Source organism: Hyla sarda, chromosome 7 (genome assembly GCF_029499605.1).
Source record: "Hyla sarda isolate aHylSar1 chromosome 7, aHylSar1.hap1, whole genome shotgun sequence".
NCBI lineage: Eukaryota > Metazoa > Chordata > Amphibia > Anura > Hylidae > Hyla > Hyla sarda.
In genome coordinates this window covers 13,195,905-13,208,105 of record NC_079195.1, presented here as the reverse complement: position 1 = coordinate 13,208,105, position 12,201 = coordinate 13,195,905, and the positions used below count along the sequence as shown (strand labels likewise).

At 46.9% G+C, this 12,201-nt stretch overlaps 2 protein-coding genes across 2 annotated transcripts in view; one reads left to right on the top strand and one right to left on the bottom strand.

Moving 5' to 3' along the window:
- The window catches only part of CCDC186 (coiled-coil domain containing 186), a 64,566-nt gene extending 54,601 nt beyond the window's left edge, over window positions 1–9,965 (bottom strand). Inside the window, exon 1 of the mRNA XM_056532277.1 lies at window positions 9,578–9,965. The gene's annotated coding sequence lies outside the window, so the exon portion shown is untranslated. The remainder of the gene's footprint in view (window positions 1–9,577) is intronic.
- The window catches only part of TDRD1 (tudor domain containing 1), a 115,170-nt gene that overhangs the window by 4,751 nt on the left and 98,218 nt on the right, over window positions 1–12,201 (top strand). The gene's annotated exons all lie outside the window — the stretch shown is intronic.

Below are 12,201 nucleotides of genomic sequence, written 5' to 3'. Positions count from 1 at the left end.
CCTCTCTTCCCCCTGGTGCGGCGATCCTACGGAAGCTGGTGAGTTGCCTAGCAACATCTGGAGGGCTACAATTTGGAGACCACTATACAGTGGTCTCTCAACTGTAGCCCTCCAGATGTTGCAAAACTATAAATCTCAGCATGCCCACACAGCAAACTGCTGTGTGGGCATGCTAGGATTTGTAGTCTTGCAACAGCTGGAGGGTTACAGTTTGGACATCACTGTGCAGTGATCTCTAAACTGTGGCCCTCTAGATCTTGCAACACTACAACTCCTAGCATGCCCACACAGCAGTTTGTTGTCTGGACATGCAGGGATTTGTAGTTTTGCAACATCTGGAGGGCCACAGTTTGGAGATCACTGTGCGGTGGTTTCTAAACCGTGGCCCTCTAAATCTTGCAAAACTACAACACCGCACCTCCAACTGTTGCATAACTACATCTCCCAGCATGCCCTTCAGCGATCACTACATGCTGAGTTGTAGTTTTGCAACAGCTGGAGGCACACTGGTTGGAACAGTAATAACAGAACCTAACTGAAGGTTTTCCAACCAGTGTGCCTCCAGCTGTTGCAAAAGTATAACTCCCAGCATGCACAGTCTGTCAGTGCATGCTGGGAGTGATAGTTTTGCAACAGCTGGAGGTTTGCCCCCCATGTGAATGTACAGGGTAAATCCACACGGGCGGGTTTACAGTGAGTTTCCTGCTTCAAGTTTGAGCTGCAGCAAATTTTCCGCCACAGTGCAAACTCCTAGCTGGAAACTCACCGTAAACCTGCCAGTGTGAATGTACCCTAAAAACACTACACTAACACATAATAACGGGTAAAACACTACATATACACCCCCCAATAAAAATTAAAAATGTTTTGTGCGGCAATGTTTCCAAAACGGAGCCTCCAGCTGTTGCAAAACAACTCCCAGCATTTCTGGACAGCCACTGACTGTCCAGGCATGCTGAGAGTTTAGCAACAGCTGGAGGCAACCTGTTCGGGAATCACTGGCGTAGAATACCCCTATGTCCACCCCTATGCAATCCCTAATATAGTCCTCAAATGCGCATGGCGCTCTCTTACTTCAGAGCCCTGTCATATTTCAAGGAAACAGTTTAGGGCCACATATGGGGTATCTCCGTACTAGGGAGCAATTGTGTTTCAGATTTTGAAAAGGAAAAGTTGGGGGCCTTCACCAGCCTGTAAGTTTAAACATTTTTTATATTTTTTACACTAACATCCTGGTGTTGCCCCATACTTCTTATTTTCACAAGAGGTAAAAGGGAAAAAAAGTATGTACATTTAAATTGGTGATTTGCACAGGGGTGGCTGATTTTACAGCGGTTCTGACATAAACGCAAAAAAATAAATACCCACATGTGACCCCATTTTGGAAACTACACCCCTCACGGAATGTGACAAGGGGTATAGTAAGCCTTAACACCCCACAGGTGTTTGACAAATTTTCGTTAAAGTTTGATGTGAAAATGAGAAAAAAAAATTTTTTTTTAATAAAATGCTGGTGTTACCCTAAATTTTTCATTTTCACAAGGGAAAATAGGAAAAAAATCCCCCCCAAAATTTGTAACCCCATTTCTTCTGAGTAAGAACATATCCCATATGTGGATATAAAGTGCTTTGCGGGTGCACTACAATGCTCAGAAGAGAAGGCGCGACATTGGGCTTTTAGAAAGAAAATTTGTACAGAATTGAAGGCCACGTGTGTTTACAAAGCCCCCATAGTGCCAGAACAATGGGGGGGCCACATGTGACCCCATTTTGGAAACTACACCCCTCATGTAATGTAATAAGGGGTACAGTGAGTACGCATGCATGCAGTAATTTTTCCGCCATGATGTCCCGTCACTGTATAATGTCTGTAATGAATTACTGGCATATACGGGTGCAAACGGGCAGTTACAAAACCCCATAGGCTGCAATGCGATTTAGTCACGGCCATCAGGGGTTTTGTAACGGCCGGTTTTCCCCGATATAGTGACGGAAGTTCCTAAACGGAACAATTTCATAGTGTGAAAGACGCCTTATCTGGTATGGCTCCATTTTGGTGCTGTCAGAAAGAGGGATGCAGGGGAAAAGGGAATTATTTCCGAACATTGATTCAGTTTCCACTAATCCTTCATAATGGCACCACCGTAACTCCCACCCTATTTTGTTGGTGTTGGGTTCGTTATGTCTCACAGCCTGGTAGTAATTTGAAAAGAACTGGGGTGAGTTTGGGGAGGTGCCCAACAGTGATGGGAGGAGCAACCTCCATTTTGGTGCCTTCATGAAGGATTAGTGGAAACCGAATTAACGGTAGGAAATTATTCCCCTTTTCTCCACCTTGATCGGAGTCACCTGTGGTAAATTCAGCTGATTGGACAGGATTTGGGGGCAGGCTTTGTCTATATAAGGTCTCACAGCTGACAATGTATATCAGAGCAAAAACCAAACCAGGGACAGAACTGCTTGTAGAGCTCAGAGACAGGATTTGGAAAGACACAGCCCTGTCTATACTAGTAGTTCAGTGAACAGTAGATGTCCCTCCATTCAAATACATAATGTATGAAGTAAGCCAGGGCTTGATACATTTGCTTTGAATATAGGAGCTAAGAATAAAATTTGGAGCCAGGATGACTTTTCAATTTTCGTGCTGTGATCTGTAGTTTATCAGTATCAATTTTGCATAGCATTGACTTTTTGCTCACTTTTTTTCTCTCCTGGGATTCGGATTTTTGTACTTACAGTAAAATCCCTTTCTCGTTGGATTCACTGGGGGGGGGGGGGGGGGGGGGGGGTGGTTACAGCACCATGGGTATAGGCCCTTGCCACTAGGAGGCAAAGACAGGTAGAAATAAGAGTTGGCTCCGCCTAGGCAGGCTATACCCCTACTACCTACACTAAGCTAACCAGTTTGTGCAAAAGCAGTAGAAAGGCATAAAAAATAATGCCAAACAGCCCGAGGGAAGAACAACGTAACAAAAAAAACTTCTGGGTTCAGGGCAAACCAGCAGAGGCCGGGGGCTGTGTTCCCGCAATGAATCCAAAAAGAAAGGAATTTTACGGTAAGTATAAAAATCCAATTTTTTTCCCTGGATTGCTTTGGAGAGACAACACCATGGGACAGCCAAAAACAGTCCCTGAGGGTTGGAGACATAAGAAGTCACCATGCAGCCCACCTAGTGCACAACGGCTTGAAGCAACATTCGGGCCAGACAGCCATCAGAGAAAATGTGTGCATCGAGGTCCAGGTGGCAGCCATGTAGACCTGAGCAGCAGATGCCTTATGGCGCACTGCCCAGGTAGCCCCCGGGTAGGGTGAGCAGTGACCCAAAAGGGGGGCCACAAGAAAAACAACTTTTCAGGAAAGGGGCTGCAAAGGAATGTCGTGCAAGGGTTCAGAGGGAGAGTCCTAAAGGAAGTCAAGTACCAGATTGAGATCCCTGGGTTCGACCACAGGACAAAAGGTAGATGCACAATAAACACATTTCTGCTGGACGGAACATTCCCAAGAGCTCAGTGGTCTCCATAATTCTTACATGAAAAAAGGAACAATCTGGACTCTACCTAGCGCTACCGCCCCTCCAAACTAAGTAATTTGGGGAGAAGGGCCTTGGCAAGAGAGGTGACCAAAACACAATGTTCTCTATGGCTGAGCTACAAAGATCTTGTATGCAGGTGGGAGAAAATTCTAGAAAATCCAGAATCATCACTGCAGTCTCCACAATCTGGGCGTTATGGAAGAAAGAAGCTTCTTCTCAGTAATAACACAAGGAAGACACTTGGTCATCCAGTCACTGACACCTTCCCTGGTTACTTGGTAACAACAAGGTATATAACATTATAAAGACAATGCAATAGATAACATAGGGTATAATTAACCATTTATGATACACATATTAAGGGGGGACTCGGGACACTGCAATAGAGTCCGGCACACAGGACAGCAGGGGTACAACTCCTGTACTGGGCCACCACACATGGTGGGGGTCAGCATCTTGTCTGGAGGAAACCAGGCACTGCCCATCACCTGCCCAATACCATCCCTACAGTGATCACGGTGGGGGCAGCATCATGTCTGGAGGAAACCAGGCACTGCCCATCACCTGCCCAATACCATCCCTACAGTGATCATGGTGGGGGCAGCATCATGTCTGGGGGAAACCAGGCACTGCCCATCACCTGCCCAATACCATCCCTACAGTGATCATGGTTGGGGCAGCATCATGTCTGGAGGAAACCAGGCACTGCCCATCACCTGCCCAATACCATCCCTACAGTGATCATGGTGGGGGCAGCATCATGTCTGGAGGAAACCAGGCATTGCCCATCACCTGCCCAATACCATCCCTACAGTGATCATGGTGGGGGCAGCATCATGTCTGGAGGAAACTAGGCACTGCCCATCACCTGCCCAAAACCATCCCTACAGTGATCATGGTGGGGGCAGCATCATGTCTGGAGGAAACCAGGCATTGCCCATCACCTGCCCAATACCATCCCTACAGTGATCATGGTGGGGGCAGCATCATGTCTGGAGGAAACTAGGCACTGCCCATCACCTGCCCAAAACCATCCCTACAGTGATCATGGTGGGGGCAGCATCATGTCTGGAGGAAACCAGGTACTGCCCATCACCTGCCCAATACCATCCCTACAGTGATCATGGTGGGGGCAGCATCATGTCTGGAGGAAACCAGGCACTGCCCATCACCTGCCCAATATCATCCCTACAGTGATCATGGTGGGGGCAGCATCATGTCTGGAGGAAACCAAGCACTGCCCATCACCTGCCCAATACCATCTCTACAGTGATCATTGTGGGGGCAGCATCATGTCTGGAGGAAACCAGGCACTGCCCAATACCATCCCTACAGTGATCATAGTGGGGGCAGCATCATGTCTGGAGGAAACCAGGCACTGCCCATCACCTGCCCAATACCATCTCTACAGTGATCATGGTGGGGGCAGCATCATGCTGTGGGGGAAACCAGGCACTGCCCATCACCTGCCCAATACCATCCCTACAGTGATCATGGTGGGGGCAGCATCATGTCTGGAGGAAACCAGGCACTGCCCATCACCTGCCCAATACCATCCCTACAGGGATCATGGTGGGGGCAGCATCATGTCTGGGGGGAAACCAGGCACTGTCCATCACCTCCCCAATACCATCCCTACAGTGATCATGGTGGGGGCAGCATCATGTCTGGAGGAAACTAGGCACTGCCCATCACCTGCCCAAAACCATCCCTACAGTGATCATGGTGGGGGCAGCATCATATCTGGAGGAAACCAGGCACTGCCCATCACCTGCCCAATACCATCCATACAGTGATCATGGTGGGGGCAGCATCATGTCTGGGGGAAACCAGGCACTGCCCATCACCTGCCCAATACCATCCCTACAGTGATCATGGTTGGGGCAGCATCATGTCTGGGGGAAACCAGGCACTGCCCATCACCTGCCCAATACCATCCCTACAGTGATCATGGTTGGGGCAGCATCATGTCTGGAGGAAACCAGATACTGCCCATCACTTGCCTAATCATGCTGTGGGGACAGGGAGACTGGTCAGGGTTGAGAAAAAGCTGGAGCATAGTGAAGAGATATTCTCAACAAAAACCTGATCCAGTGTTTTGGACCTCAGACAGGGCTGAAGGTTTACCTTCCAACAAGACAATGCCCCTAAGCACACGGTCAAGACAACACCGTAGCGACTTATAGAACTCTATGATTGTCCTTGATTGAACCATCCCGAGCCCAATAGAACATCTCTGGAGAGACCTGAAAATGGCTTCTACCAACGGTCCCATCCAACCTGACAGAGCTGAGAGGATCTGCAGAGAAGAATGGAAGAAAGTCCCGGTGTGCAAACCTTGTGGCCTCATTCCTACGAAGACTGGAGGCTGGAATCACTGCCAAAGGGGCTTCACCTAAGTCCTGAGTAAAGGTTATGAATACTTTTAAGAGTTTTTAGTTATTTATTTTCAATATATTAACCCCTTAAGGACCAAGCCCATTTTCACCTTAAGGACCAGGCCAATTTTATTTTTGTGTTTTTTCGTTTTTTCCTCCTCACCTTCTAAAATCCATAACTCTTTCATATTTCTATCTACAGACCCATATGAGGGCTTGTTTTTTGCGTGACCAATTGTACTTTGTAATGAAACCTCTCATTTTACCATAAAATGTATGGTGAACCCCAAAAAATATTTTTTTAGGGAGGAAATTTAAATGAAAACCACAATTTTGCACATTTTGGAGGGTTTCGTTTTCACACTGTACACTTTACGGTAAAAATGACGTGTTCTTTATTCTGTGGGTCAATACGATTAAAATGATACCCATCGCTAAATACTTTTATTTTTTGTGTACCGCTTAAAAAAAATCTAAAACTTTTTGTACAAAATCAGTTATCTGATGCGGGCATTACTGTGGTGGCCATGTGGGGTCTGCGGGCATTACTGGTGGCCGCGGTCCGGATCTGGACCGCGGTCCGCCAGCAGATTACCCCTGGACTAGGTCTTATTTTCGGGGTGGGGCTTATATTGCAGCCCTACCTCATAATCCTGCTAGGGCTTACTTTCGGGGTAGGGTTTATTTTCGGGGAAACACGGTAAGGCGGTATGAGGGCTCATTTTTTGCGCCATCATCTGTACTTTTACGACATTTGCATATATAAAACTTTTAGATAATTTTTATTACATTTTTTTGGAATAAAATGTGACAAAAAAGCAGCATTTTTGGACTTGTTTTTTACGTTTACGCCATTCACCATACGGGATCGTTAACATTATATTTTGATAGTTCGGACATTTCCGCATGCGGCGATACCAAATATGTTTATAAAAAAAAAATGTATGCTTTTTGGGGGTAATTGGAAAAATTGACAATTTTCATTTTTATTGGGGGGGGGGGGGATTTTTTAAACTTTTTTTATTTTTACATTTCTTACTTTTTTTTTTTTTTTTTTTTTTTTTTACACTTTTTATATCCCCATAGGGGACTATCTATAGCAATCATTTGATTGCTAATACTGTTCAGTGCTCTTACAGTGAAGGAGTTTAAACATGCATGGGATAAGCATAAGGCTATCCTTCATATAAGATAGGGCTCGGGACTATTGATAGTATTCAGATTATTGGGCAGACTAGATGGGCCAAATGGTTCTTATCTGCCGACACATTCAATGTTTCTATGTTTCATAGGACATAAAACCGATCAGTATTATCTGTGATCTTCTGCTCTGGTCTGCTCGATCTCAGACCAGAGCAGGAGACACCAGGAGACGGACGGAGGCAGGTGAGGGGATCTCTGTCCGCTATTACAGATGATCGGATCGCCGCGGGCGATCAGATCGTCTATTTTAACATGCGCATTGCCGCAGATGCCGTGATTTGTACTGATCACGGCATCTGAGGAGTTAATGGCGGACATCTGCACGATAGCGGATGTCGGCCATTACCGGCGGGTCACCGGCTGCTGATAGCAGCCAGAACCTGCCGTGTATGGCGCGAGCACCGCTCCGATGCTCGCGGTCATACACAGGACGTAAATGTAAGTACCGCCAAACCAGGACGTAAATTTACGTCCGTGGTCGTTAAGGGGTTAAAGGAAATCTGTCATCTGCACTAACCTGTCGATACCAACAGATAGAACGGTACTTACCTTGTGCCTTTCCAGGGATCTACAGTAATTTCCTCCGTTAGCTCCAGTCCCCGCAGCCGGCTTGGGGCACGGGCGGAGCTTACTGATGTTCCCACTGCTGCGAGACCCCGCAGAGAGCAGCATCTGCTTGGGGCATGGGCGAAGCTTGGTGACGTCCCCGCTGCTGCTCCCTGCTGGGTCCCGCTGTGAGACAACAGCAGTGGTGATGTCACTAAGCTCCGCCCATGCTCCAAGCCGGGTGCCTAGAGCGGAGCTAACGGAGGAGATTACCAAAGATCCCCACCACGCAATGGGACAAGGTGAGTACCGTTGTCATCAGTGTTACCTGCACTATCTGTCGGTACCGACAGGTTAGTGCAGGTGACACTGGTGACAGATTTCCTTTAAGGGTGCGTTCCCACCTGGTGTTGACACAGCGTATTTCACGCTGTGCAAAATTTACGGCAGCAGCAGGAAATACACTGCGTATTCCATGCTCACTATACACACAGGGCTTTCTGGCAGCAGCCCTATGCGTGTAGTGAGTTTTGGAGGTGGGGCCGTGTGCCGGAGTGACTGTGACGCGCGGCTCCGCCTCCAAAACTCACTGCAGCCAGAAAGCCCTGTGTGTATAGTACCAGGAGCCACATTGCAAAATTGTGATGCCATAAAAGGTTCGTTTTTTTTTTTTTTTTTTACATCAACTAGCGCCAGAAAGTTAAACAGATTTGTAAATTACTTCTATTAAAAAATCTTAATCCTTCTAATAATTATCAGCTGCTGAAGTTGCGTTGTTCTTTTCTGTCTGACAGCAGTGCTCTCTGCTGACACCTCTGTCTGTCTCGGGAACTGCACAAAGTAGGAGAGGTTTGCTATGGGGATTTGCTTCTACTCTGGACAGTTCCCGAGACAGGTGTCATCAGAGAGCATTTAGACAGAAAAGAACAACTCAACTTTAGCAGCTCATAAGTACTGAAAGGATTAAGATTTTTTTAATAGAAGTCATTTACAAATCTGTTTAACTTTCTGGAGCCAGTTGATATATATATATAAAAAAAACATTTTTTCCTGAAATACCCCTTTAAATCACTGTGCGCACAACCTTCTCTCCTTTCTCATCTCTCTGTGTCAGCAAAACAGCTTCACTTGTTATAACCCGTCTAGGGTGTCCACTGAATACACTGTAAGCAAATAATACCGCCACATAGTGACTGAATAATACCACCACATAGTGACTGAACAATATCGCTACATACTCACTGAAAAATTCAACTTTATGTTAACAGCTATTTGACCCTTTAAAGGGGTATTCACCATAAGGGAATTTTAGCACTTACCTAACAGACAGTAATGGACATGTTTAGGAGGGATCCGTGTTTGTCTTGGGGCTACATAGCTATGATGTGAGATTACTACAAAGCTGTGGCTATCTTTTTGTAAAATGGCTATTTCCTGTTGGAGTTTCCTCTCTCCAACTAAAAGTCCCATAGTTCCTTGTTTGTAAGTGTGAGGTCACTTTTCTCCCTCCCACACAAGGAAAACACTCCTCTGCTGCCTTCCAGTGTTTTCTAACCAGGGTGCCTCCAGCTGTGGCAAAACTAGAATGATCTCTCTTCCCACCCAGCAGTCACTCCACCCACTGAAGCAAAGACAGGCTTCCTTTTATCACCTTAATAATGAGGTAATGTCCCGGGCCGCACTGCAACCTGGGAAAACCAAGTAAAAAATATAAAATAAATTAAAAATAAACATTGGGGCAAAAATCACATAAGCATTGCGACATCATCATCAAACACAGGTACAGACATTATAATATGAATTACACTTACTTTACAGCCCCTGTAGCATAGTCAGATTAAAATAAAAAAATCCTGGAATACCCCTTTAAAAGTACTTGCGGTGACTATGTCTAAGTAAAATTATGTCTAAGATCACCTCCTACAGCAGTGTTTCCAAACCAGGGTGCCTCCAGCTGTTTCAAAACTACAACTCCCAGCATGCCCGGAAAGCCAAAGGCTTTGTTTTTTTCAAAATAATTTTTTGATAGTTTTTTTTCTGCAGCTCCTTAGTCGTATACTGTTAGATATCCTGCGGTGAGGACATTAGATTGGATGTCCATGTGATCCCATATAAATACAGAACAGGTGACATCATGGCAGAGGTTTTTCTGGCCATGAGAAATGATTACGTACGATTATTAATAGTCTGAGGCCTAAATGGGAAAATGTCTGCAGTGTTTCTCTATGGAGCTGATGCATCTTACTGCCCCCTCCTGAGTCCCAGCACCTCATCTCCTGCCCCATCTTCCCCTCTTTTGCACCATCTTCTGTCCCATCTTCCCCTCATCTTCCCCTCTTCTGCACCATCTTCTGTCCCATCTTCCCCTCTTCTGCACCATCTTCTGTCCCATCTTCCCCTCTTCTGCACCATCTTCTGTCCCATCTTCCCCTCATCTTCCCCTCTTCTGCACCATCTTCTGTCCCATCTTCCCCTCTTCTGCACCATCTTCTGTCCCATCTTCCCCTCTTCTGCACCATCTTCTGTCCCATCTTCCCCTCTTCTGCACCATCTTCTGTCCCATCTTCCCCTCTTCTGCACCATCTTCTGTCCCATCTTCCCCTCTTCTGCACCATCTTCTGTCCCATCTTCCCCTCTTCTGCACCATCTTCTGTCCCATCTTCCCCTCTTCTGCACCATCTTCTGTCCCATCTTCCCCTCTTCTGCATCATCTTCTGTCCCATCTTCCCCTCTTCTGCACCATCTTCTGTCCCATCTTCCCCTCTTCTGCATCATCTTCTGTCCCATCTTCCCCTCTTCTGCACCATCTTTTGTCCCATCTTCCCCTTTTCTGCACAATCTTTTGTCACATCTTCGCCTCTTTCTCAGTTGCACCAATATTCCACACTCTTTTCCCGTAAAGTTCCTCTTTTCCCCAATGTTTCTCTCTTGCCTCAATGTTTCTCACTCTTTTTGCCTCAATGTTTCTCACTCTTTTGCCTCAATGTTTCTTTGTCTTCTGCCCCATCTTCCTCTCACTTTTGTCCCCATGTTTCTTTCTTTAAATGGGCACTATCACCAACTTTATTTTTTGATATGTTGTAGTACTTATGTACTACAACATATCTCTAATATACTTTTATAATTTTATTTTTTTTTTATTAAAATGCTTTAATTTACATTTGAAAACCGTCCACTAGGGGTCTCCCTCCTAGTGGCCGGCTGCAGCCTGGCGTGACGTCACGCCTGAAAAAGGACCGATGCGGTCGGGCATCGGTCCTTTTTCATTCAGCCTGCGCTCGTGCCTGCCTGTCAATCAGACAGGCAGGGAGCGAGTGCATTGGCTCCCCGGCCACTGGCTGGGAGGCCACTCCTCCTGCACATCGCCGCCGCCTCTGTCCCTGCACGCCCGCTGCCGGACTCTACAGTAAGTGTGATGAGGGAGGGGGGTTTGTGATGGAGGGAACGGGGTATGGCGCGGGGGGAGGGAGACGGAGGGGACGGGCTAGCGCCGCATGTAACTAACTAATGGTTTATCTACACAGGGTGCCTCCAGCTGTTTCAGTACTACAACTCCCAGCATGCCCTGACAGCCAATAGGAAGTCCCCCCCCCCCAGCAGGCATCAGTGACGTGGTGCCTGCTGGGGAAGTCTGCCTGGTAGTGAGCACACTGCCAGGCAGAGAAAAGGCATTTTTAATATAGTAAAAATTAAAAGCAGGGAGGGGGTTAGAGATAGATTGGCAATAGGCAGGGACAGAAAAAAAAATAGGATGGTGGGAGCTACCCTTTAATTTTGCCCCAATGTTTCTTTTGCCCCAAGTTTTCTCTCTTTTGCCCTAATGTCCCTCTTTTGCCCCGCCTTTCCCTCTTTTGCCCCGCCTTTCCCTCTTTTGCCCCGCCTTTCCCTCTTTTGCCCCGTCTTCCCCTCTTTTGCCCCCATTGTCCTCTCTTTTGCCCTAATGTTTCTCTCTTGTCCCATAGTTTCTCTCTTGTCCCATTCTTCCTCTCACTTTTGAGCCAGTGTCCCTCTTTTGCCCCCATATTCTTGTCTTCCTGTTTTGCCCCAATGTTCCTCACTTTTGCTTCATCATCCTCTCTCTTCTGCCCCCATCCTTCTCTCACTTTTGCCCCCTTTCTCTGTTTTGTTCCCATCTCCCTCACACTTCTGCCCCATCTTCCTTTCTCTCTTGCCCCAGTGTTTCTCTCCTTTGCTCCCATCTCCCTCACACTTCTGCCCCATCTTCCTTTCTCTCTTTTGCCCCCCAGTGTTTCTCTCCTTTGCTCCCATCTCCCTCACACTTCTGCCCCATCTTCCTTTCTCTCTTTTGCCCCCCAGTGTTTCTCTCCTTTGCTCCCATCTCCCTCACACTTCTGCCCCATCTTCCTTTCTCTCTTTTGCCCCCCAGTGTTTCTCTCCTTTGCTCCCATCTTCCTCACATTTCTGCCCCATCTTCCTCTCTCTTTTGCCCCAGTGTTTCTCTCCTTTGTTCCCATCTTCCTCACACTTCTGCCCCATCTTCCTCTCTCTTTTGCCCCAGTGTTTCTCTCCTTTGTTCCCCT